At 43.2% G+C, this 23,868-nt stretch overlaps 1 protein-coding gene across 5 annotated transcripts in view; it reads right to left on the reverse strand.

Moving 5' to 3' along the window:
• Positions 1-23,868, reverse strand: part of CPNE4 (copine 4) — a 278,514-nt gene that overhangs the window by 212,780 nt on the left and 41,866 nt on the right. The window contains exon 1 of one of the 5 annotated variants that reach the window (XM_081882137.1): positions 20,253-20,335. The exons of the other annotated variants lie outside the window; for them this stretch is intronic. The gene's annotated coding sequence lies outside the window, so the exon portion shown is untranslated. Of the gene's footprint in view, positions 1-20,252; positions 20,336-23,868 lie in introns of those variants that run through there. 5 annotated transcript variants of the gene reach the window in all.

The raw sequence follows: 23,868 nt of genomic DNA on the forward strand, positions 1-23,868 counted from the left end.
TAGTTTACAAAGGGAATAATGGTGTCAATTTAAAAAATTGTAAAATTATACATAAAAAGCAACACATATGCACACACACACACACACACACACATATATACACATTTATGCACTGCAATATATGTATAGGCTTAAAAGATAAGGGGGCTTGTCCAGGGGTCAAGTCTTTTACTTTTTTACAGCTAATGCCCTCCGCTTGATCGCAGCCGCAGAAAATTTGGCCACTTTCAGTGTTACTTCTGGGTTTTTATCTCCTAGTAGAATTTTCAGCCGCTGAAGTTCAGATCGACCTGGAAATTTCTGAACGATGGGGGAGATAAACAGTGACCTAATATCCCCGTAAAGGTCGCAGTGTAGCAACACATGTGAAGCCGTTTCCACCTCTTTCAGACCACATGGGCAAACTCGTTCAACATAGGGTTTGCCCTCGTATCTGCCCTTTAGTAAGGCAGATGGCAGTACATCAAATCTGGTAAGGGTAAACGCCCGCCTGTATTTTGCGATTTGTAGATCCAGCAAATATGGTGTTAGATTAAACCCTTTTCCATAATCTTGGATAGCTGGATATTTATCTATCTTGCTCATATGATCCTGAAGCTCTACATCTCCTATTCGCTGGCTCACCATCCTTTTAGCCTTTTCAAAACCTGAGGCTATAAGTTCTTGTGAGGAAAGCCCCAGGCCCTTCAATTTTTCATAAAGTGACAATCTCCATTTAGACTGGAACGGGTCTAATAGAGTCAATGGAGCCACTCCCACTGGGAAAAATATGAGTTTTAGCCAGAGGTGAATCTTCAAGATCCATATCCTGGCATTAATAGAGAGTTGGCCTACCTCCAGCCTAATGGCTGCGTTGGAAACGCAGGTAGGTAACCCTAGTAGGGAGCGGTAAAATTTAGTTTGTACAGATTCCAGGGACTTAAGTTTTTGACAATTAAATATCTGGGTGCCATACATCAGTTGTGGGAGTATTTTTGCGACAAAGACCTGGGAGGCAGCAGGAACATATTGACCTCCTTTTCTGTAGAAGAATCTTATGATAGCTCTAGAAGATCTTTGCGCATTTGCAATGGAATTCTTAATCTGATGGCACCAAGATCCCTTCTCGTCAAAGATTATTCCAAGGTATCTAAAAGATGTTACTTGCTCAATAGGTTGGTTATTAATTTTCCATTTATGTCGGAGTTTTCTCTTGGAGAACACCATAATTTTTGATTTAGTGTAATTTATTATTAGGTCTTCAGCTTCGCAATACTCTGTAAGAGCTCGTAAAAGTTTTCTTAGGCCCACACAAGAGAAGGAAATAAGTGCCGCATCATCTGCGTACAAAAGGACTGGAATTGGTATATTATTTAGGTTTGGGGGGTGAGTACTTGCTTCCTCCATCTTTCCGACTAAGGAGTTTATATAGAAATTAAATAGAATAGGGGCAAGAACACAGCCTTGCTTGACACCATGGAAACTTTGGATTTCCTTTGATAGGTTCCCATAACGGTCGCATCTAACACGGATCCGAGTATTTTCATGTAATCTACGGATAAGAAGCAAAAGACGTCTGTCGATGTTTGTGGCATTTAATTTTTCCCAAAGTCTGTGCCGGGGTATCAAATCGAAAGCTGATTTGAAGTCTATAAAGGCTACATAGAGGGAGCCTCCTTTCTTTGAGGTGTATTTCTCCACTAGATGTTGCAATACCAGTCCTTGGTCTAGAGTTGATCTATGTGCCCTGAAACCAGCCTGGGCTTCCTTAAGGATGTGCTCCCGTTCCAGCCAGTCCGCAAACTTTTCACGTAAGTGAGTTGCATAGAGTTTGCTGATGATGCTTAAGAGACTGATTGGTCTGTAATTGGCTGGATCAAGTTTACAGCCTTTCTTGAATATGGGAACGATGATTGCCAATCCCCAGTCCTCTGGTATTATTGCTGTTTGATCTATGCTGGTGAATAGGCTGGCAAGGACTGGGGCCCACCAGTCAATATTGGCTTTAAGAAGCTCAGGAGAGATATTATCTGCTCCCGGGGCTTTTCTGTGTTTGAGTGCCTGAATAAGCCTCCTGACCTCCGCAACCGACACCGGAGGCCACTCGTCACCTGCCTCACACTGTGTTAGTGGCTGTGTCAAAGGCAGAGCTGAATATGAAGATTGGAAAAATGCCTCCCAAGTCCCTGCAGGTATAGTATACTCCACTTCTGAGGAGGTAGATCGCACTCCATTTGCTACCATTCTCCAGAAGGTGGCCGAGTCTCTCTCTCTGGATGCATCTATTAGGCATTTCCATTCTCTTTTCTGTGCCTGGAGTTTTTTGTTTTTGATCAGGATTTTATAATTTCGTTTATCTTCAAACCAGACCGTGGGGAGTTGGGGTAAGTTGGCAGATCTATAATTCTTGTATTTTTTCAGTAAGTTTAGCTTCATGTCCTGACATTCTTGATCAAACCAGGGTTTGGAGTTTTTATATACTGAGGATTGCCTACTTGAGCTGTTCCTTTTTTCCTTCAGGGAATCTTGAAGGAGTGAAATTAACTCCTGAAATAAATTTATTTTTAATTCATGGCTTGAGGAAGTTATAAGGTTATCTCTCTTAATGAGGAATTCCTTTGAACACAGCCTACTTGAAATTTCCTTATGCAGTTCATCTGTCCATCTGATACGAGAATATCTGAGCTCCAAAGCTGTAGGGCTCGAATGTTCGATTTTCTCAGCGCAGGATAAATCCTTTCCCGCAACTACGAGTGCACTTAATGGCAGATGGTCACTGTCTAAGCGCTCCTCCACTTTGCATTCCAAAACTTTGTTTTGAAGATCATACGACACGATTATATAATCAATTGTGGAGGCGCCATTATTAGATATAAATGTAAATTCTCCAACCTTCTCCCCCTCAGTACGGCCATTCAGTATAACCAAGTCCAACTTGTTGACCAAGTGTAATAGGCATAAGCCGGCATAATTGCAGCCTTTATCCTTTGAGGTTCTGGCTGGTATTGAGTGGGCTTCCTCTATAATGGGGGCTGTTTCATGGAAATGGGCATACAAGGCCTCATCAGATTGTCCAGTTCTGGCATTTAGGTCGCCTGCCACCACTACAGAGGCATCAGGAAATTGATTTGATAGTTTGTCAAGATACTGTTCTAACTGAGCCCAGGTATTTCTTATCAATCTTTTCTCTCTTTGTGGGGGTAGGTATACGTTAATCAGCAGCAAGCTGTGGGTTCTCCACTGTACTTGCACAGCTGTGGCCAGATGGTCTAGTGGGTCTAGTTTTTTAAATATGGCCCTTAGCCTTGTTGAGATTAAAGTAACTAACCCACCTTTAACTCGCCCCCCTCTAGTACTTAAAAGACCTGGGAGGGAGAACGCAGAAAAGCCATTTAACTCCACTTCACTTGTGCTCCAGGTCTCCTGGAGAAACACAATGTCATGTCTCTGAATATATTTAGCAAAGGATTGGTCGGAAGTCCTCTTTTGCCAACCTGCAATATTCCAAGTTAGCAGGGCAAGGTTGCACGTTGTCTTGCCAAAAGTTGATCTTAGTCAATTTGCCTTTAAAAGGTTTTTAGGGCCTATCTTTTTATTTATTGGTTGAATTTCGTTCATTTTGGCAATGTCCATAGATGTATTATCGCCCAGATACTCAATGAAATCGATTGAAGGGTGCAACGTGCTAACATTAGTGATCAGTACTCCTTTTTTTGGCGAATCTACCTTAGGGTGTTCTATTTGTCTGATACCAAGTTCATCCTCATCCAGGTATCTCATGCTAGTCCAAGAGCGCGTTGTAGTTGTCATAGGGATGGTTTCCTTCTTAGATGGTAGTTTGTTGCTGTCCCTTACGCACTGTGTTAGATCTGTTGCTATCAGATTTATCTCTGCAGCTGCAGAGATATTGTAAGGGTAGTCTTTCATGGTTGCCATAGGGATGGTTTCCTTCTTAGATGGTAGTTTGTTGTTGTCCCTTGCGCTCTGTGTTAGATCTATTGTTAACAGGTTTATCTCTGCAGTTACAGAGGTATTATAGGAGTAATCTTTCATGGGGTCTGTCTTGGCTTTTTCAGGGAGGTTCTCTTTCTTTAATTGGTCCGTTGCCGGATCTTTCTCTCTTACTTTTTCCTGAACATTCATCTCTGTTAGCTTATTTCTAAGGGTCTCCAATCTTCCCAAGATCTCAGATTGGGCAAGGAAAGGCAACAATCCAAACTGATTTATTAATGCCTTTTCTTCTGGATAGAAGTTATCAGTCCCCTCATTAGGCAGTCTCATCTCCTGTCTTAGTTTCAAGGACCCTTGCTCAGTATGTTCCAGTTTGTCTTTTGAGTGTCCTCTCTCCTCCTTTGCTTTACAAGTAAATCTTGTCTCAGCTGTCGTAAGATCATCAGAAAACAAATTCAAACATGTGCTGTTTTCAAAATATCTTGTTACCGTTATCCTTTTCTTTAACAGCAAATGTCTTGATCTATATATATATTTAGCCAAGTTTTGATCTTTGAAGGAGGCAATCACTCGCAGAGAGTATCCATTGTAGAATATGAAATCTACTGAGATAATGTCATTTAATTTTATTTTCCCTGGCAGCATATCATCTAAAGTATTCACAAAATGCACCGAGCGTTCTTTCTGTGTGAGGAAGCCCTTTGGCTTCGGGTAGTTTAGAAAAGCCAACTTCCTATCTGCCAGTATCAGTTTCCATCCTTTATCCTGGGACAGATCTTGCCCTGCTACTGGCTCATCTTGAGATCTGCCATAATCAATGGTATGGGGTGAGTCTTCTTTAATATTTATGGGTCCTTGAGGTTTCAGCATAGAGCACCCGGGTAGTGATTCCGTTTCCTCACTTGTTTTGTTAGGCAGCAATGGTGTTTCTTTCAAGGACTTCAGCTGGATCTTTTTTCCTGGATCCACACTGTTGTTCTCTCTGCTGCCGTGTGTAGCAGGTTTGTTAGAGTTTGTTTTTGATTTTGTTGGAATCAGCTTATATAGTCTTTTCCAACATACTTTACATGCACGTCGGTTTATGACCGATTTCCTTGTAGTTTTTATGTTCTTACTTTTCTTTTTAGTTTCAGCTTTCTTCTTATGGGATCTCTTACTGATACCTCGCTTCTTTTGATTTACTTGGGTAGGAGATTCAGTTTTGGGGACAGAGACATACAACCCTATGTCCTTTCCTTGGTGTAAATGATTTTCCACTGATGATCCTTGTGTGCACTTGCTGGTTGCTGGTTGCTTTGTATATTCTGACTCTTGAGGGATGGTTGGTGGGTCAGCACCATGAGATTCTGAGCCTTTAGCTTGGAGGGAATAATTTTCCACTAGTGTCAGGAGCAGCCCATTTGTTATTGTTAAATATTTTTTCATAGCTGCCAGATCCAGATTTATAGAGAGCAGCCAGTCCTGAGGATAGCAGTCATTGTTTTCCGTCTGGGAGCCCATAGATGAAGTCTGGGTTTTCTGGGAGTTTCGGGTTTCTTCCTGTAACTCTGAGGATAATATCTCAGCCAGGACTACTTCATGGGCCAGGCTCATTGTATTTCTATTTTGGTTGTTATTCTCCGAGTCCTGTATTCCTCTAGAGAAGGTTGAGTGATCTTGAGCAGCAGAGGAAAAAAGAAGGGCCTCATCCTGCTTCAACTCAATCATCTCAGCCATCTTTTGCTCATTTCCATTTCCATTCTCGTTGTCCCTTGTATGTGAAAAGTATTGCGTGATTTTACTCTGTTTCTCATAACACTCCTGGAACAATGGACTTGTCGCTATCCCCAGGTCCTTACGTTTCTTTCTAGTAAGTACCATTTGTAAATCTTTGTTACCAGTCAGGGGTTATTCTTCCTGTTTCAGAAACTATGTCTCTTAGGAAGTCAAAAACTCCACCCAGCTGTAGACTAAAGTCCAAATTGAGGCAAGATTTGGGGTGGCTGTTTGTAATTTGATAGCTTATAGTTCAGAGCATAACACGGAGTTGGCAATAAATTAGCTGTCACCCGTTTTCCTTATTATCGGACAGACTTGAGGAGAGTGGCGGCGTGGGGAGTAAACCCTCCGGACATTAAGATAACAAGAAGGGCTTTGCTGGGGCTGGATAGGGAAGGAAGGGAGGAAAGCTTGAGAGTTCTTCCGTCGGCTCCCAGTGTCCTTTTACTGATAGAAGCTGATAGAAGCTGGGGGTTTTTTCAAGCTGCGCCTCTTATCAGCCTAATTTGCTGAAGACGCTCTTACTCATTCCGGCAGGACTCGAACGGGGACTTGTTTCAACCCCATTTTACGGTGTTTCCGATCACCCACCTTGAGTTTTTTCTTTCTCAGTGACGGGGTCCCTTCACGGCAGGGGAGTCAGGCCAGACCTCTTTTCCTTCCCCTCTCACTCGTTTCAAGAGATTACTCAGCTCCACAGCACCAAAGTACGGCGGGGGGTGCGGCAAGGCAGCAAGACTAAAGCTCGAGTCCGGTGATAAAACAATAAAACAATAAAAACGCTAATGCTAAGAAAAGCGAAGGCAGTGTTGAGGAGATGACGCAGCCACTAACTCATTACAATTAAAAGATAAGATAAAAGATAAACCCCCAAAGGGTTTGAAAAAACTACTTAAAACTACTTAAAACTATATCTAAAAGCAGACGAGGTTAACTAGGCTGCTACCTTCGTCGCCATCTTGCCTCGCTTCTCGGCCTTTTGGCTAAGATCAAGTGTAGTGTGTGTGTGTGTGTGTGTGTGTGTGTGTGTGTGTAGTACGACAGTGAACCTGGGATGTTTTTCATTTAAAGCAAATTCTCTACCACTGATCTATGACCTTTTACGGAGTCAAAAAGACTAATGAGATCAAAAGAATCCAAAGGTCATCCAGTCCAACCCCTGCAGTGAAAGGCGGGGCCACTCGCTTTTCAACTTTCTGCACTGACACAACTGAGATCAACCAATGCAATCCAGGCAGTTAAAAGCACAGAATCATGCAAACAGTGCAGGCAAGTGTCTCTAGAGGGAAAAGCTAAAGACGTAAAATGAAGTGGACTTTTATTTTTTTATTTCCCTGCACCTTAGTATATCATTCTTACCACATGCAACCCTTTAACAACCTAAAGCCCTAAACGGCCTCGGCCCAGTATACCTGAAGGAGCGTCTCCACCCCCATCGTTCTGACCGGCCTTCTGGCGGTTCCCTCGCTGCGAGAAGCAAAGCTACAGGGAACCAGGCAGAGGGCCTTCTCGGTAGTTGCGCCCGCCCTGTGGAACGCCCTCCCATCAGATGTTAAAGCGATAAATAACTACCTGACATTCAGAAGACATCTTAAGGCAGCCCTGTTCAGGGAAGTTTTTAATCTGTGATATTTTAGTCTGTTTTTGGTTTCTATGGAAGCCGCCCAGAGTGGCTGGGGAAACCCAGCCAGATGGGCGGGGTACAAATAATAAATTATTATTATTATTATTATAACAACCTCGTGAGGCAGTTCCAATATTATTTTCATTTTATAGACTGCAACCTGAAACCTGATTTAATATAAAATTGACAAGGTGGTGTAATTCTGCATTGAAGGCAAGGTAATTCATAGGCAAGGGAGATCTGAGGTCAGCATTCAACCCTTTCCCCAGAAGATCACACCAAGCCAGTCACAGAGAGTGAATACCCCTGTGGGAGCTCTATAAAGTGAAGATATCAAGAAGGGTTATCATTGCAGCACAGACGTTTTTCTACACAGAGCCTGCTGTAACTTTTGTAACTTTTGTAGCAGGTTTTCTCCTGGTGAGCATTTGACCCAGAATCCAAAGGCCTCAAAGGAACTCCAAAGGTGTCAAATTCCATAGTTTAACTATTCACTGTCTGTTGCCTGTCACAAATCTTCCTATGTTCAGCTTCATTGAAAGTCCCTGAGTTTTGGGCCAAGGGATGGAAAGATCATGAGGCTCCAAAAATAACAGATCGGCAAATCAAATTACAGGAATTGGTGGAGACGGCTCAACTGACTAGTAAACTCAGAGGAAACTCAAAGCAAAAATTTGCGGAAAAATGGGATGGTTATAGAAGATATGTTCAAAAATACAATAATAGTTTTGACTCCATGCTAGCATTTGAGTGATAAAGGAACTAAAAGGAGGTGGACAACAATTAAGGATTTATTACGTTTTCAGAATGTATTTAAAAAATTATATAGAAAGGTTTATTGTTTGTGTACATTCAAATGTAAGATAAAATATATGCAGAGGGACTTGACAGGAAGTCAAATGTGAAGAAAAGATTTTGGAAGATAAAAGGAGGAAAATATTTACTTTCATTATTATCATTTTGTGTGCAGGTGTGGGTGTGTGGGTGTCTGCACATATGTGTGTTGTATTCAATGTTTGGGAGGAAATAAGACGGTAAATAACAAATAACAAACTAAATATCGATGTATGTAATTTTTATTTCTTAATTATATTTAGTGTTAGTATGGCTGCATTGTTTTTTGTAACATAAAATCATTCAATAAAAATTATTAAAAAAAAAAGAAAGGAAAGAAAGTCCCTGAGTTTTGGAATGACTTCACTTTCTTCTCAATGTGCATTTCTCTCTCCTTCCCCTTTTATAAAAACCTTTCTAAACTAGCCTTCAATGAACCATTCTGGCAATGACAGCCAAGGTGGTTCCTTGGGGAGGACCAGGAAATCCCCTCCCCTGTTGTAGTGATCCTGTTCAGTTTGCTGTAACTGTAAATAATAAATGCAGTGGCCGAGTTCAATTCAGTGCTTGTGTCCGTCTGTTCCTTCCATGTGCAAAAGGAACACTTGCAACAAATGAACAATGGCTGTGCATTCTTTTGCTGCCTATTGTTGTGCTAAGGTGGCAGATTAATCCCTGCTGGGGTGATCATTTTATTGAATTTAGGGGACAGGGGAGGGAAGATGAGCTTGGGTTGCTAGGCAACTGTAGGATGCCTTCTCCAAACCATGCATCTCCTGTAGAACTTGGCTGGAGAAGGTTTCCTGGCATTAGCTAGCGACTGCTATATGATATTGAGAAATAAAATACGTGCTCAGGTAGCAGAACAAGTCAAAGGATCTTCACCATTGGGGTATTCGTGGGAAACGTAGTTTGTTGTTAAGAAGACGGCATGTAAAAGCGCACTTTTACCCCAGTCTATACAGAGAACATAGGGACGTGGGTGGTGCTGTGGGTTAAACCACAGAGCCTAGGACTTGCCGATCAGAAGGTCGGCGGTTCGAATCCCTGCAACAGGGTGAGATCCCATTGCTCAGTCCCTGCTCCTGCCAACCAAGCAGTTTGAAAGCACGTCAAAGTGCGGGAAGGTAAACGGTGTTTCCGTGCACTGCTCTGGTTCACCAGAAGCGGCTTAGTCATGCTGGCCACATGACCCGGAAGCTGTACACCGGCTCCCTCGGCCAGTAAAGCGAGATGAGCGCCACAACCCCAGAGTCGGTCACAACTGGACCTAATGGTCAGGGGTCCCTTTAGCTTTATACGGAGAACATGGAAGCAGTTGCAGCATTTCTCAAGAGGTATGGTGATAGCCTGCCCATCGCAGTATTAAGCTATATAAGGAAGTGTGTTATTTCAGCCACCTTATTGCTTGTGTTTACTCCCATTCCTCACTCCTCTTACTGCTTGGACCACGTCATTCCGCCTGCGGCGCTGCTAGCCTGTCCCATTTGTCAAATAGCACCTGATTATGCCAGCTCCGTGCTATTGCCTTGAAGGAAAGGAGTTGTATAGCTAGTTTAACAGTCATGATCTACTGCTTTTGCTCTTCCAGAGTGCCTGAGCTGGAGAAATAAAAGCATATTTTATGAGGAATAATGGCTTGCTTTGAAACACCCTGGCACATTCTGCTAACTTTCCACACACAACGGGGGTTATTTCTCTTTCCTCCACCGGGCCGGAGCACACATCATGAAAGAGGTTGCTGACAGAGGAACCCTTGTTATTCTAAGCTTATTATCGGAAACCTCAAGGACATATCCAGACAACTAAGATTTAAGAGCATAGATTTCCTCCTTCAAGGAATCTAGTTCCTAGTGATGGGGAAATCTGTAAATTTCAGTGTCTCTCGTATTATTATTATTATTATTATTATTATTATTATTATTATTAATCTTAAATTCAGTTTGCCACATCCCTTTGGCCATTTGGAATATATTGTTTTACATATATTGGGGGAAAAGTGGACTTGACTTTTGAGAGGAACTGCCTTTTCCTTTGTGCCACATTGGAAGAAAATGACATGCCATTTTTTCCCTCCAAAGATACTAAAAACCATTAAAAAATAAATAAAAAGTTATATCATAATCCTACAGATATAAATGTCCCCAAGGGAATCTCCTCTTTCTGATATCATTTACATGGTTTTGAAAAGAAGGACATTCTGTTTAAGGTGGATGCATCAATGGGCAATAGGAACTTCAACTTTGCCCTGCTGTAAAATGTCACATACTTCAATTTTGTGCGTGGAAGACTTCATGCATAAGTGTGGCTGGCATAACTCCCTGGGGTCTATGTCGTTAACTAAGCTTTATCAAGACTTGCATTAAAATTAAATAGGTGACAAATTTGCTACATCAGAAGGGTTCACTTTCAGTTGCTGAATGCAGAAAGAACATCCTGCCCTATTTTCTTCTTTCATTATTTTTTTTAAAAAAACATTTTGATTTCTTTTCATAGAGCAGCTGGGAGAAAGTTCAGGAGGTCATCGTAATACTTCTAATTATACCAGTAAAGGAATTAAAGGAACCACGACCAAATGCATGCATGTTGTTAGGCTATATTTTCCACAGCCAAGTCAAGTGACATTTGTTTGTGTGGCCAAGGAAAGAATCCTGGAATTCATTCCCTGTTCCACCTAGTCTTCTGGCAATGGAGCAAATCTCTCCACCTCTTAGCCCCGAGGACACACCACTAGACTCTGAGGATTGGTCTATAGACCCTTGAGGACTCAAGAAAATGCTGAGAGAGAGAAAATATAGATGTGGAAACCCCATTATCTTAAAAGACCTAATGACTGCAGAAGAAGGCACTGGCTTTATAACTGCTCAGAAGGTTGCATTTGTGGGCAGGCAACTTGGATGTTTGATATCAGCTTCAGGAGCGCTATCCATGGTCCTGAACTCTCACCCTGCTCCCTTTTCAAACTGCTGAATTTCCTTGTCTTGTCATCCTGATAAACTAGGATCTGCCTTTGCCTGGGCCATCATCTCTCCCCTGTGATGGGCATCCCCATGGATCCTGACAATGGTCACAATCTGCAAATGGGTGACTTCCCTGCCATGGCTTTATCTAGTCACAATCGGACAACGTGTAGGCGTAATGTGTGGGCTGTACACACCTGGATTGTGTATACAAAGCTGAGCTGACTGCTGACTCTTCCCTTTCTGACTTGATTGTCTCAATTTCATCTTGCTTCTGCTCTTCACCCGAGTCTACCTTTCACATGATATCAACGTTATTCCCTTTTACCAGCGGTGTACTTCTGATGTTTTTGGGTGGTACTCTTCTAATGCTGTTGGGACGCGGGTGGCACTGTGGGTTAAACCACAGAGCATAGGGCTTGCTGATCAGGTCAGCGGTTCAAATCCCCACGATGGGGTGAGCTCCCGTTGCTTGGTCCCTGCTCCTGCCAACCTAGCAGTTCGAAAGCACGTCGAAGTGCAAGTAGATAAATAGGTACCGCTCCGGCGGGAAGGTAAACAGCGTTTCCGTGTGCTGCTCTGGTTCGCCAGAAGCAGCTTAGTCATGCTGGCCACATGACCCAGAAAAAACTATCTGTGGACGAACATCAGCTCCCTTGGCCAGTAAAGTGAGATGAGCGCCACAACCCCAGAGTCGGCCACGACTGCACCTAATGGTCCCTTTACCTTTACCTTCTAATGCTTCTTGGACTACAGGTCCGATCATCCACGACCACTGGGCAGGACCGATGGGCACAGGAGTCCAACAACATCTGCAGGGCATCATGTTGATTTGCCCTTACCTTTGACCAGGAAGGTAAACAGCGTTCCGTGTGCTGCTCTGGTGCCGGTTCGCCAGAGCAGCTACGTCACGCTGGCCACGTGACCCGGAAGTGTCTGCGGACAGCGCTGGCTCCCAGCCTCTAGAGTGAGATGAGCGCACAACCCTAGAGTCTGGCAAGACTGGCCCGTATGGGCAGGGGTACCTTTACCTTTTACCTTTGACCAATCATTTTGAAGGAATTGGAGTGCATAAGCAGACAAAAGAAGAAGTGTCAGCCTCATTCTGGGGCATATTATTTTACATCCACATGTTGGGAGCTGCCTTTCTAGAAATGAAATCAATTTTTTTTAAAGGATGTGTCATTAAGAAAAGGATGGGGGGAAATATCCTACAAGAAGTCCTTGCTGTTGCACTCTTAGTCACCTATATCTAAAGCTGCTGAGCTGGTATTTCTGCCAAGCTGCTGACAACAGCACCTGTGCGAAACAGGGAAGACTTAAAGGGTACTGTGATATTCTCCATCATAATCATCACCAATTTTTTAAAAAAATGAGGAATCTCTGTCTCTCTATTCCATGCCTGTTTTAGCTTTTCCAGAGTTCGGAACGCGTTGCCAGGGGCTGTCCTGATTCTTCATATTAGGCAGATTACATGCAATGAAGGCATTTAATCATTTGCCTGAAAACACCCTTAAAAAGAACAACCTCCATTAGCTAAAACTTTCTCTCAGCATGAAACACTGAGATGTCTGCTTCCTCAAAGTAGCAGCTGTACAGCTCAGTGCAAATAGCATCTTTAAAAGAAATCAGAACTGCTTTATTTACTTTTGATCTTGTCCTGCTCACTTCAGGTCAGCCCTCTTTCTTTCTGCACTCCTTACTCTTCTCCCTTCATATTTTGATTTCTTATGTTAACTTGTTTTTTTTCTCACATTTAATTTTCTCACCTGCCAACCACATTGTGTAGTATCTCCCAACCCAACCCTCTAATAATAATAATAATAACAATTATTATTATTATTATTATTATTTTATTTATAACCCGCCCATCTGGCTGGGTTTCCCCAGCCACTCTGGGCAGCTTCCAGGAAAACATTAAAATACAATAATTCATCAAATATTAAAAGCTTCCCTAAACATGTTAAGATAACAGTCCACTCCTGTCTCCTACTTGCATTAACAGCAACAAAACCTATAATCTGGAGTGGAGTTCAAGGCTGAGCTTGTACTGAAGAACCAACCACCTTACTGTTCTTTATTTTATTATTTGTTAAAAGTCCAAGTTGTACACAGCCAAGGTAATTAAATTCCTCACCAGAAAAAGCTGAAGTGCATACCTGGAAGTAGCCAAACAGTCTTGAAAAGATCAGCAACTGGATATAATCACCCACCCCACATCAACTAACCCTGGAAACAGCCAAACATTCATTGTCACTTCACCATTAAATGACTAGATACTTAAGGCAAGGCAAGGAAAGGAAAACCAGTGAGTCTCGGGGTGCTGAATCCTGCACACTATGGCAATTCCTGTGCTCATGAAATATTATCACAGAACAACATACAGTGGTACCTCGGGTTAAGAACTTAATTTTTCTTAACCTGAAACTGTTCTTAACCTGAGGTACCACTTTAGCTAATGGTGCCTCCCGCTGCCGCCGCGCTGCCGGAGCACGATTTCTGTTCTTATCCTGGAGCGAAGTTCTAAACCCAAGGTACTATTTCTGGGTTTAGCGGAGTCTGTAACCTGAAGCGTCTGTAACCTGAAGCATCTGTAACCCGAGATACCACTGTATACAGTCCTCTTACTGTACCAGTGCTGAGGGAAAACTCATTCACAGCAGAACAAATCTGCTCCTCAAAATTCCTCTCAGTGTTCTTTCTGAATATTTGAATGTCTGCCAAATATATGACAGCTGTATTTAGCACCCTTTGATATTTCTCTATCCAACAGGGTTTGAGATTTGACATTTAGCACTTGATGGCTGGCACACAGTCATTTATCCCAGGAACTTCCAAAGGATTCTGAGACACAGGGCAGTGGTGAGCCACACTTGGCCCACTGTGAACTGGATATGCACCTCCTAGATGCATCGCACTCATCGTTCCCCTGTACATTGCACATTGCAGGGGAAAGTCAGTCGTGTTGGGCAAAGCAGTCTGCCAGGGCAGCAGCCTGTCCAACATTATTCATTTGATAAACTCCCCAAAACCCAAGACGGTTTGAAAATCAATGGTCAGGGCCAGCCCTAGACATTTAGCTGCCTGAGGCAATGAATAAGATCGTTGAATCAAACTGTTCCTAGTTTGAATTGCAAAATGGGAAGATTCACCACACTCTGAACATTTGTCAACAAGTCACTTTTGCTCTAGTGTGGCTTCACTTTGGCTTCCTCAGGGGACAGGTGTGATACAAAGGATATTCACCTGGTGCAATGTGTGAGACCGGCCAAAAGTCTGTTGTAAGCATCCCTTACAACAGTAGACCAAGTATGGGGAAACTGAGGCCCTCCTGACTTCATTGGGCCCGTACTCCCATCATCCCCTCCAGTATGGCGAAAGGTGAGGGATGATGGGAGTTGTAACAAGCTGTCCCAGTTGGCGTGAGGTGATTTTGGTGGGGTAGCAGCAACACTATGAGACTATGCCACTTGCAAGAGACATTTAGTTGCTGTTGCTTAAACCTGTACTGTAACACCATGAGATCAACCTGCAAAGAGGCTAAGTGAGTCATTATTTCTAGGCTATCACGCTACCAACAGTCTGCTGCTACACATTTTAAGCAAGCTGCTTGAAAGGCAGCAAGAATTCCCCAGAGAGGGCTTTTCCACTAAATATTATATGTATCATATACACAGAGGGAACGTAGGAAGGTTTCAAGAAAAATCTCCCATACCAAACAATTCATTCTCAGGAGAGATCTATTCTGCAAATCCATTTACACTGCAATTAGCTGTTCCTACACAGATGCACTGTGCAGCCTTCCTAGAGGGCTGGTGTGCAACTGTTTATAAGCAACAACTTTAAAATCAGTATTAAATCTTCCAAGCAAACAGATAGAAGTCATTGTTAATTTATTAAGGAAGATGATGGTTATTAATATTTATTTAACTTATATACCGCACTTCATCCAAAGATCACAGGGCAGTTCACAACACAGAAATGCAAAATGAGCACAAAATACACAACAAAACATAAATAAATCCAATAACATGCTTCAAAACACATTTCAAATGCCATAGAATGTTAATCAGCCAAATGATACTCATACTCATAATACTAATTTATTTGTACCCCGTCCATCTGACTGGTTTGCCCCAGCCACTCTGAGAGGCTTCTAGCATAAACTTACAACATTAAACTTACAACATAAAAAAATTCCAATACAGGGCTTCCTTCAGATGTCTTCTAAAGATTGTATTTCCTTGACATCTGGTGGGAGGGTGTTCCACAGGGTGGGCGCCACTACCAAGAAGGCCCTCTGCCTGGTTCCCTCACTTCTCACAATGAGGGAACTGCTAGAAGGCCCTCGGCGCTGGACTTCAGTGTCCGGGCTGAACGATGGGGGTGGAGGTGCTCCTTCAGGTATACTGGACCGAGGCCATTTAGGGTTTTAAAGGTTAGCACCAACACTTTGAATTGTGCTTGGAAATGTACAGAGAACTTTTTTCACCTGGCACCTAAATGAAGGCACCAGGTAAGCCTCCCTGGAGAGAAAATTCCACAGACGGGGAGCCACCACAGAAAAGGCCCGTCCCCATGTTGCCACCCTCTGGACTTCTCGTGGGGAAGTCACACAAAGGATCTGAGATGATGATCGAAGGCTCCCCAGCTCTCCCCATCCCTTTGCATCTATTGTCCAAGGCTGCCACCTCACTGCACCTAACAATTGGGCTGGCCCTGATTAACCAGCTGCAAATTCACACCCCTCAAATACCCACCAGCACCAGAAGCACCATTTTCAATCATCTGCGCAAATAATTCCCAGTTTGCAAAATCCATCACAAGGTGCAGTAGCTCAAAACCTATTGTTGAAGTTCCAGGTGACAGAGCATTGAGCAACCCCTGCTGTTATGATGTGACAGGTGACAATTCTTTGTCATGTGATTTCTGCGCTCTGCAGCACCATTAAAAAAGCAGCAGGAGCCCTTTAGCCAAAGTAGCCACTGTAGTGATAATGACAGCGGTTCTGGGAAGCTCTTGCAGCTTCAGCAAGCTTTGCAAATGTTAGCAGATTGATCAGTGTGACATTTCCGGAAGATAGGCAGGAGTTGTGCATACCCTTGGTGTGTACCCTTGAAATACACTCAGAAACATCAGAAAGCCAACACCTATGAAATGTGCCACAGCATATTTGACCAGCCTTTTCATATAAGTAATTGGCATTATTTCATTCTTCCTGCTATCCCCCAGCCTCCCCCACCTCTGTGCTCCAATTCAGAGGGCAGGAGGCATATATAAGTTTTGTAGAAATACAATTAGATAACAGTTACCTAACTGCTTTGAAAATACTTTAATGTTTCCAGCTCTCTTTGGCATTCCTGTAACCCATGTCCTAGTGGAATGTCTAGTAGAAGAAGAGCTACTTATTAAAACCATAGGGGGAAGCATGAAGGCAAGCCCCAGAGCTAAATTGTGCACGGTCTACCATAAGTATAGCGTTGATGAAAAAGTTGCCCTTTCAAATAAATACTGTACTCAGTATCTCCCCATTCCTTCTCATTTTTCCATCCACCTTAAAGTATGGTTACCAGATTTTTTTTTCAATGAATCCGGGGAAATTTATTTATTTATTTATTTATTTATTTATTTATTTATTTATTTATTTGTTGGTTTGTTTGTTTGTTTGTTTGTTTGTTTGAAGCTGAGTAGCAACAGGGAGTCAGTAGTGGGGATGGTGAGGCAAAAGACCCTGAGCCCAAGCACACATGCATATTGTATAAAAGTGCAAAGCCCTTCTTTCGCACCCTGTGAAACATAAATGTACAGAGATTTTTAAAAACTGGGCAACAGTTCCCTGATATCCTTCCCCCTTTGTTTTGACACATCAGGGGAGGCTCAGGAGTCATGGGGAGGCGGCCGTTGCCCAGGAGGGGCCAGCCTGGTAGTGCAGTTGGCTCTGGCTGGCTTCAGGAGCTCCTCGCTGCCGTGGCACAGGAAAAATGGCGGGCGCCATGGCAGCGAGCAGCTCCTGAAGCCAGCCAGAGCCAACTGCACTACCAGGCTGGCTCTGGGCTGCTGAGGCTGCCGCTGCCACGTTTCCCGGGGGCAGATTTGGAAATTTGGGGACATTCCAGGGACGGAATTTGTCCGGGGACAGATTTGCAAATCTGAGGACTGTCCCCAGGGACCAGGGACGTCTGGTAACCCTACCTTAAAGTCAAACAATAATATTTTCACTCATTCTCTAGCACCTGCTGATATCCCAGCCCTCATTTTAAAAAATGCATAAAATTAACACTGAAAAACTTTTGCAATAACTGAACTTTGTAAACATTTTGAGACCTGGGCACTCTTCCTGTTATATACCTGCTGGGGTGACAAGGCATCTGGCCCTCACCTGAATCTCATAGCTCTCCTGACGAGTGCTTAGCGGTCCAAGTTCTCCTGCCCTCACATGAAGTACTGGGTTTGCAATTTTGGGAGAGGAGAGACAGCGACACTGGGGAGAGGGCAGGCTGGTGAGGCCCCCTAGATTTAGAGGCCCGAGTAGCCCTGCCCTCACATGAAGTCTTGGGTTTGCAATTTTGGAAGAGGGGAGACTGGGGAGTGGGAGGGCTGGCGAGGCCCCTTCAATTTACAGGCCCTAGGCTTCAGCCTACTTGGCCTATATATAAATCCAGCACTGGCTGGTAGTTTGCCCCACAAGCGACCTAGCCACCACTACCTGCTGCCTTCAGACCAGCCTGAAGGGTAGTCCCCCATAAAGTACATAGGAGTAACATATTGAGGTTCCAGTGCATGGGCAACTGTGGTCAAGGTTGCGCAAGGCCAGTGGCGTAGCGTGGGGGGTGCCAGGGGTGCCGGCCGCACCGGGCGCAACTTGGGCAGGGGCGCACTCGCACTAGCAGCTCTCTGCCCCTACTAAAATCCACTGGTTAGGGAGCCCGCGCTCGCTCGGCTTGGCGAGGAGGTCGCAGAAGGGGGAGAGCAAAGCCTTCTGCCGCTGGCAAAAAAAGGAGAGGAAGCCGGGCGGGCGGGCGGGCTGGCTGGCTCGCGGGGGTCTGGCTGCGCCTGCTGCTGCCGTTGCCGCTGCTGCCGGGCTTTGACAGCTTGGCGAAGCGGAGGGAGAGGTAATTGCGTCTCTCTTTCCACTGGCCGCCTGGGTAGTGAGCCGAGCGGAGCAGGGAGTCTGGCGAGGGGGCGGGAAGAGACTTTCCCCCCTTTTTCCCACCTCGCCTGGTCAAAAAGGAGAGCGGAGTCTCCTCAGGGTGCCCTCAGGCAGGGCAGGGCAAGGCAAGCAGAGTGAGGAGGAGAGAGAGGGGAAGGGGGGGGGAGCAGCCAGGAAACGACGCGGTGTGGAGGGGGAATCAATTAAGGAGAGAAGCCTCGCTGCTGCTGCTGCTGCTGCTTGGGAGAGTAAATTACTGTACTTGCCTTGCCCCGGGTTAGGGGGCGCAAATTATTTGCCTTGCCCCGGGTTGGGGGGCGCAAATTACTTGCCTTGCCCCGGGTGCTGATAACCCACGCTACGCCGCTGCGCAAGGCAAGCTCCGTTAGTATGGGAATTAATAGGATTATGTGGGGAGGAAAAACTTAAACACGTTGCAGGATTCCCCAAAAAATAGACCAGAGGCAATATTTCATCCAGGAGAGCTTTACTGCTACTGAAGGCAAATGAGCATAATGGTCACAAATCCTATACATTCAAGATTGGCACTGTCCATAAGAAAATCCAGTTGCAGCAGACTTAACAAACTTACAATTACCGGTACTTATAATAAGACTAAGCCTTTACACTAAGCATACTATGTACAGAACACCAGAACAAAAGAGAGACAGAAAGAGAGAGTGAGTGAGACCTAGGCTCCTTCTGGCCTGACTATTATAGTCAGCATGACCTTGACAGAAAGATAACAGAACCAGTTTAAACCAGCTGTACTCAGCTTCTCAGAAGATATAACCAGTGTTTTTTTTCTGGGTGTACACAGGGGTACGCATACCCCTAAACATTTTATGAATCTCGGAATATCGAATCCGAGACCTGGGAGAAGAAAGGATTGAAGAAGATTGGAAGAAATTTAAGACTTATTTACAAAAATATTGTAATTTGGTTGAATGTTAAGAAGGATGCTTGATCATAAATAACTGGCCACCACTAAATTAGACTGGAATTTGATGATAAGTCAGATTAAGGAAAACATAAACCTTTTGGAGAATTATTAGATTATATTTAAATGAATGGATATAAGATTGCAAATAAGTTGATAATTTGCTTGAAAAACTTTCCAACGATGTAAGTGGGAGCAGAAGACGTGAGGAAGTCCAAAGAAGTTATGAAATTATGTTATGATATAACCAATGTTGTTTATTATCTGTGCATTTCTTTTATAAAAAAAAACCTTAATAAATATTTATATAAAAAATAAATTTAAAAAACCATTTTATGAATCTTTATACTTTTGTCCATTTACTGTATTTATTTTTCCCGATTTGAACTATAAAATGGTGATTTTCTTGAGTCAAAATGAGAGTACCCCTAAACAGTTTTTAAAAGAAAAAAAGTACTGGATATAACCCAAACAAGAACCTTCTTTCACACAGAGAAGAAACCTTCCAGTAGCTTCCTGAATCCTTCTGTATTAATCAGAATAGGAAAGATCTCTACACAACAGATTCACCTTTTGCACTAAGAAATGCAAACTGACATTATGAAACTCCTGATCAACCCTTCTTCCTGCAATCCTACAAATCATTTATGTGTGCAGCAGATACTCCTTTTGTTTCAGAGGAGCTTCTGCCTGAGCAGCAGCGCCCAGCTGTCGTTTGCCACCTTGCCACTTGACCTGAAGCTAAAAAATCAATGTGCTTCAAGTGGGTGTAACTAACTGACTGAAAGATTGCAGCTCTGCTCTCTACATCAAATGGCAGAAACTGACAAAACGAGCAAACTTCTAAATGAGACAGATTGAAAGAGCCGGAAGAGGCAATGCAGTTGGTTAAGAACAGAACTCAAACCTCCAAAAACTGACAGAGAACGGGTCACACTCCACATTTGCCCGATTTGTTACATTTCAGTTAATTCACCCGAATTTCTAGTCTGCCTGATATCAGAGCCAGTAACATAAAAATCAAGGTATGACCAAATCTATTGACAGAATACTTACTTTATATTCTGTTGGAAGCCACTCAGCAGTGGTACCAAAAATATACTATTGTTGTTGATGTTGTTGTTGTTTAGTCGTTTAGTCATGTCCGACTCTTCATGACCCCATGGACCAGAGCACGCCAGGCACTCCTGTCTTCCACTGCCTCCCGCAGTTTGGTCAAACTCATGCTGGTAGCTTCGAGAACACTGTCCAACCATCTCGTCCTCTGTCGTCCCCTTCTCCTTGTGTCCTCCATCTTTCCCAACATCAGGGTCTTTTCCAGGGAGTCTTCTCTTCTCATGAGGTGGCCAAAGTATTGGAGCCTCAGCTTCACGATCTGTCCTTCCAGTGAGCAGTCAGGGCTGATTTCCTTCAGAATGGATCAGTTTGATCTTCTTGCAGTCCATGGGACTCTCAAGAGTCTCCTCCAGCACCATAATTCAAAAGCATCAATTCTTCGGCGATCAGCCTTCTTTACGGTCCAGCTCTCGCTTCCATACATCACTATTGGGGAAACCATAGCTTTAACTATACGGACCTTTGTTGGCAAGGTGATGTCTCTGCTTTTTAAGATGCTGTCTAGGTTTGTCATCGCAATGAACAACAATAATACTTGATATTGTTATAGTGCTTGACATTTAAAATAAAGAAACTGATTCAACCCAGTAATATCTTACAGCAAACTGTTAGGACAGTTTTATTAGCTGTTTAACCTTTAAGTACCAGGCTGGAAACTTTCCTATACTGCCAAGTTGATGCTGGCAAATGAGAAAACATCCTTCTGTAATAGTTAATTGAACTCTGATTTGTTTTTATGTTTTTACTGTATGATTTACTGTATGGTTCTATGTATGATTGTAATAAATCGCTCTGATTTTTTAATGACTAAATGTATATAGACATGTTTATGAATTAATTAGCTAGTTAGTTAACTAATAGTACCGCTATCTTATATTAAATAAGAACTTAACAGTGGGTATCCAGTTTCACAACCAAGGCTGGATCCATAGCTGTCAACCTTCCCTTTTTTGCGGGAAATTCCCTTATTCCAGCGCCATTTCCCGCTGCTTCCCGCTGCTATCCCGGATTGTTAGATATCCCGTAGACTGTCCCCGGGACAGGTGAGGCTGCTGATCCCTTATTTTCGAGGCTGCCGATCCCTTATTTTCAAATCTGAAAGTTGACAGCTATGGCTGGATCTATTCTAGACACATCAAAGTAGCATTTCAGTTAAACACGTTGGAAACTTTGTATGAGAAATCAGGTTGGCAAAAACGGAACTCCACAGCGCCATCTGCTGCCACAGTGTTATAATGCATATTCAATGCATATAAAGCTCTTTTTCTTTGCCAATGTAGCTGAGTCCCAAGTCAGGCGAAGAAACAGGTTAACACACAACTGGGTAGGAAAATGAAAGTAACCCCAATAACGGGCTAAAGGGTAGAATCTAAGCCTCCAACTCTCTCATTACCTACACTGCCTTTAAAAAATCTGGCAGGCTTTGCCTCTTCATAAAGAATGAGTATGCCTACTAATTATATCCAAATCTTGCAGAAAATAAAACAGTTTTTTAAAAAACCCAAACTTTAACGAGGGCATGTATGAAAACCCCTGAATGTATCTGCCTAAAATCACAGGCTTACTCAGTTTTGGAGGGGCTCCAATGCTTGCAAATGTATGCTTCTACAAAGAGCGGGCAGAGCTGTTATCATTTTTAGGTTCCCTGGTATAGTGAAAGGCTTGGGGGAGAACAGAGTTTCGTTTTTATCTGTTCTGATTCAGTCCCAAATAACAAGCTGAGATGGAAAGATATGAGTGGCTCTGAAACAGATCAGGCTGCTTCCCAAATTTTATGGCTGGTACCCACCCCTACAACTATTTAGTATTTGACAGCTTATTTCATATTCGGCACCAGCTAATTTCTATTTTTCTTTTTTAAAAAATGACAGGCCCCCTAATCTAGAAAGTGCGGGGAGTTAGAAACAAAATGTCACATTCATAATGCAAATTGCACTTACAAACCTGTCATTAAGAATTTGAATGGTAAAATGGAATTTGGGCAAATGTCAAGAAGCTGCAAATATTTATTTCACATCTGGGCAGTGCACTGGCAGAGAGAGAAGATTTCTGCAGCCTTTCTCTGAATAATAAAAGCATTCAGTCTGTGCAGATTTCAGGGAGAGCAATCCTATGGAAGTCAGGGAGGGAGGGAGGGAGTCTGCGCCAGAGGAATGAGCTACCGCCTAAGCCTTACAGGGCACACACCAAGCAGCACAGGTGATGGAGCTGTTTCTCCCCACCCCACCCCACCCCACCCCACTTCCATTTTGTAGTTAAAAGGTAAAGGGGCCCCTGACCATTAGGTCCAGTTGTGGCCGACTGGGGTTGCGGCGCTCATCTCGCTTTATTGGCCGAGGGAACCGGCGTACATCTTCCGGGTCATGTGGCCAGCATGACTAAGCTGCTTCTGGTGAACCAGAGCAGTGCACAGAAACGCCGTTTACCTTCCCGCTGGTAACACTTACTATTATTATTTATTAGACTTGTTAGCGGCTTGTTCCCTGATGGTTTCCAAGAAACAATAATTTTAAAAACAATAATATAAATACATTGTACCATTTAAAACAAAACAACCCCTATAACAGCCTGAGGAAGCTTCGGCACCTCACTAGTAAGAAAACATAACCATTCATAGGTGGATTCTGGACACATTAAAAAAAAAAATCTTTTGAAAAATATATTGAATTTGCCATCTCACCATCGCCATCTAGTGTCACATTTGTATAATGCACTTAAAACACACTTAAAACGTTATACAGTGGTACCTCAAGTTACAAACGCCTCAGGTTACAAACGCTTCAGGTTACAAACTCTGCTAACTTGGAAGAGTTACCTCGAGTTGAGAACTTTGCCCCAGGATGAGAACAGATATCGTGTGCCAGCGGCGCAGCGGCAACAAGAGGCCCCATTAACGAAAGCACGCCTCTAGTTAAGAACAGTTTCAGGTTAAGAACGGACCTCCGGAACAAATTAAGTTCGTAACTAGAGGTACCACTTTATTTGCAGCTGTATAGCTAAGTCCACAATGTTATGTAATTTAATACACTTCAGTTAAACCCATATAATATTATGCAATTCAGTACAGTTCCATTTAAAATGTAGAATATGTAATTTAATATGATGCTGTTCCATCTACGTAACTTACCCTTTTAAATCCATCTAACAGGGCAAAAGATATATATTTCTCACCTATGACAAGCAAATGTGACTTTATGACGACCAGCTTGCTTTTTCTGTCTCTGCCAGCTGTACAGCATTAGGAATTATGACCATCACAGCAGCCAGCAGGTGAGAGAAAATGCACAATAAGATGACATGATGCAGCACCCACCCACACAAAATATTTCACCAGGAGGAGGCAAACTAAATAAGATCAGCGCTGTTTCCCACCTTGCTCTGGTTAAACAAAATCAGTGGCAAAGGCCCAATTACTTTCAACATGAGTTGGACAAGCTCCTTGCTATGCCTGGTTTTGTTACGAGATTGGAAAAGACACAGCAATAAATTGTTTCTATACTATTGCCATGGCAGAGTGCCAGCGAGGGACTATAATTTGTGAATCAGTTGTTCATGA

This window comes from Podarcis erhardii (assembly GCF_964252035.2).
Source record: "Podarcis erhardii genome assembly, chromosome: 12".
Lineage (NCBI taxonomy): Eukaryota > Metazoa > Chordata > Lepidosauria > Squamata > Lacertidae > Podarcis > Podarcis erhardii.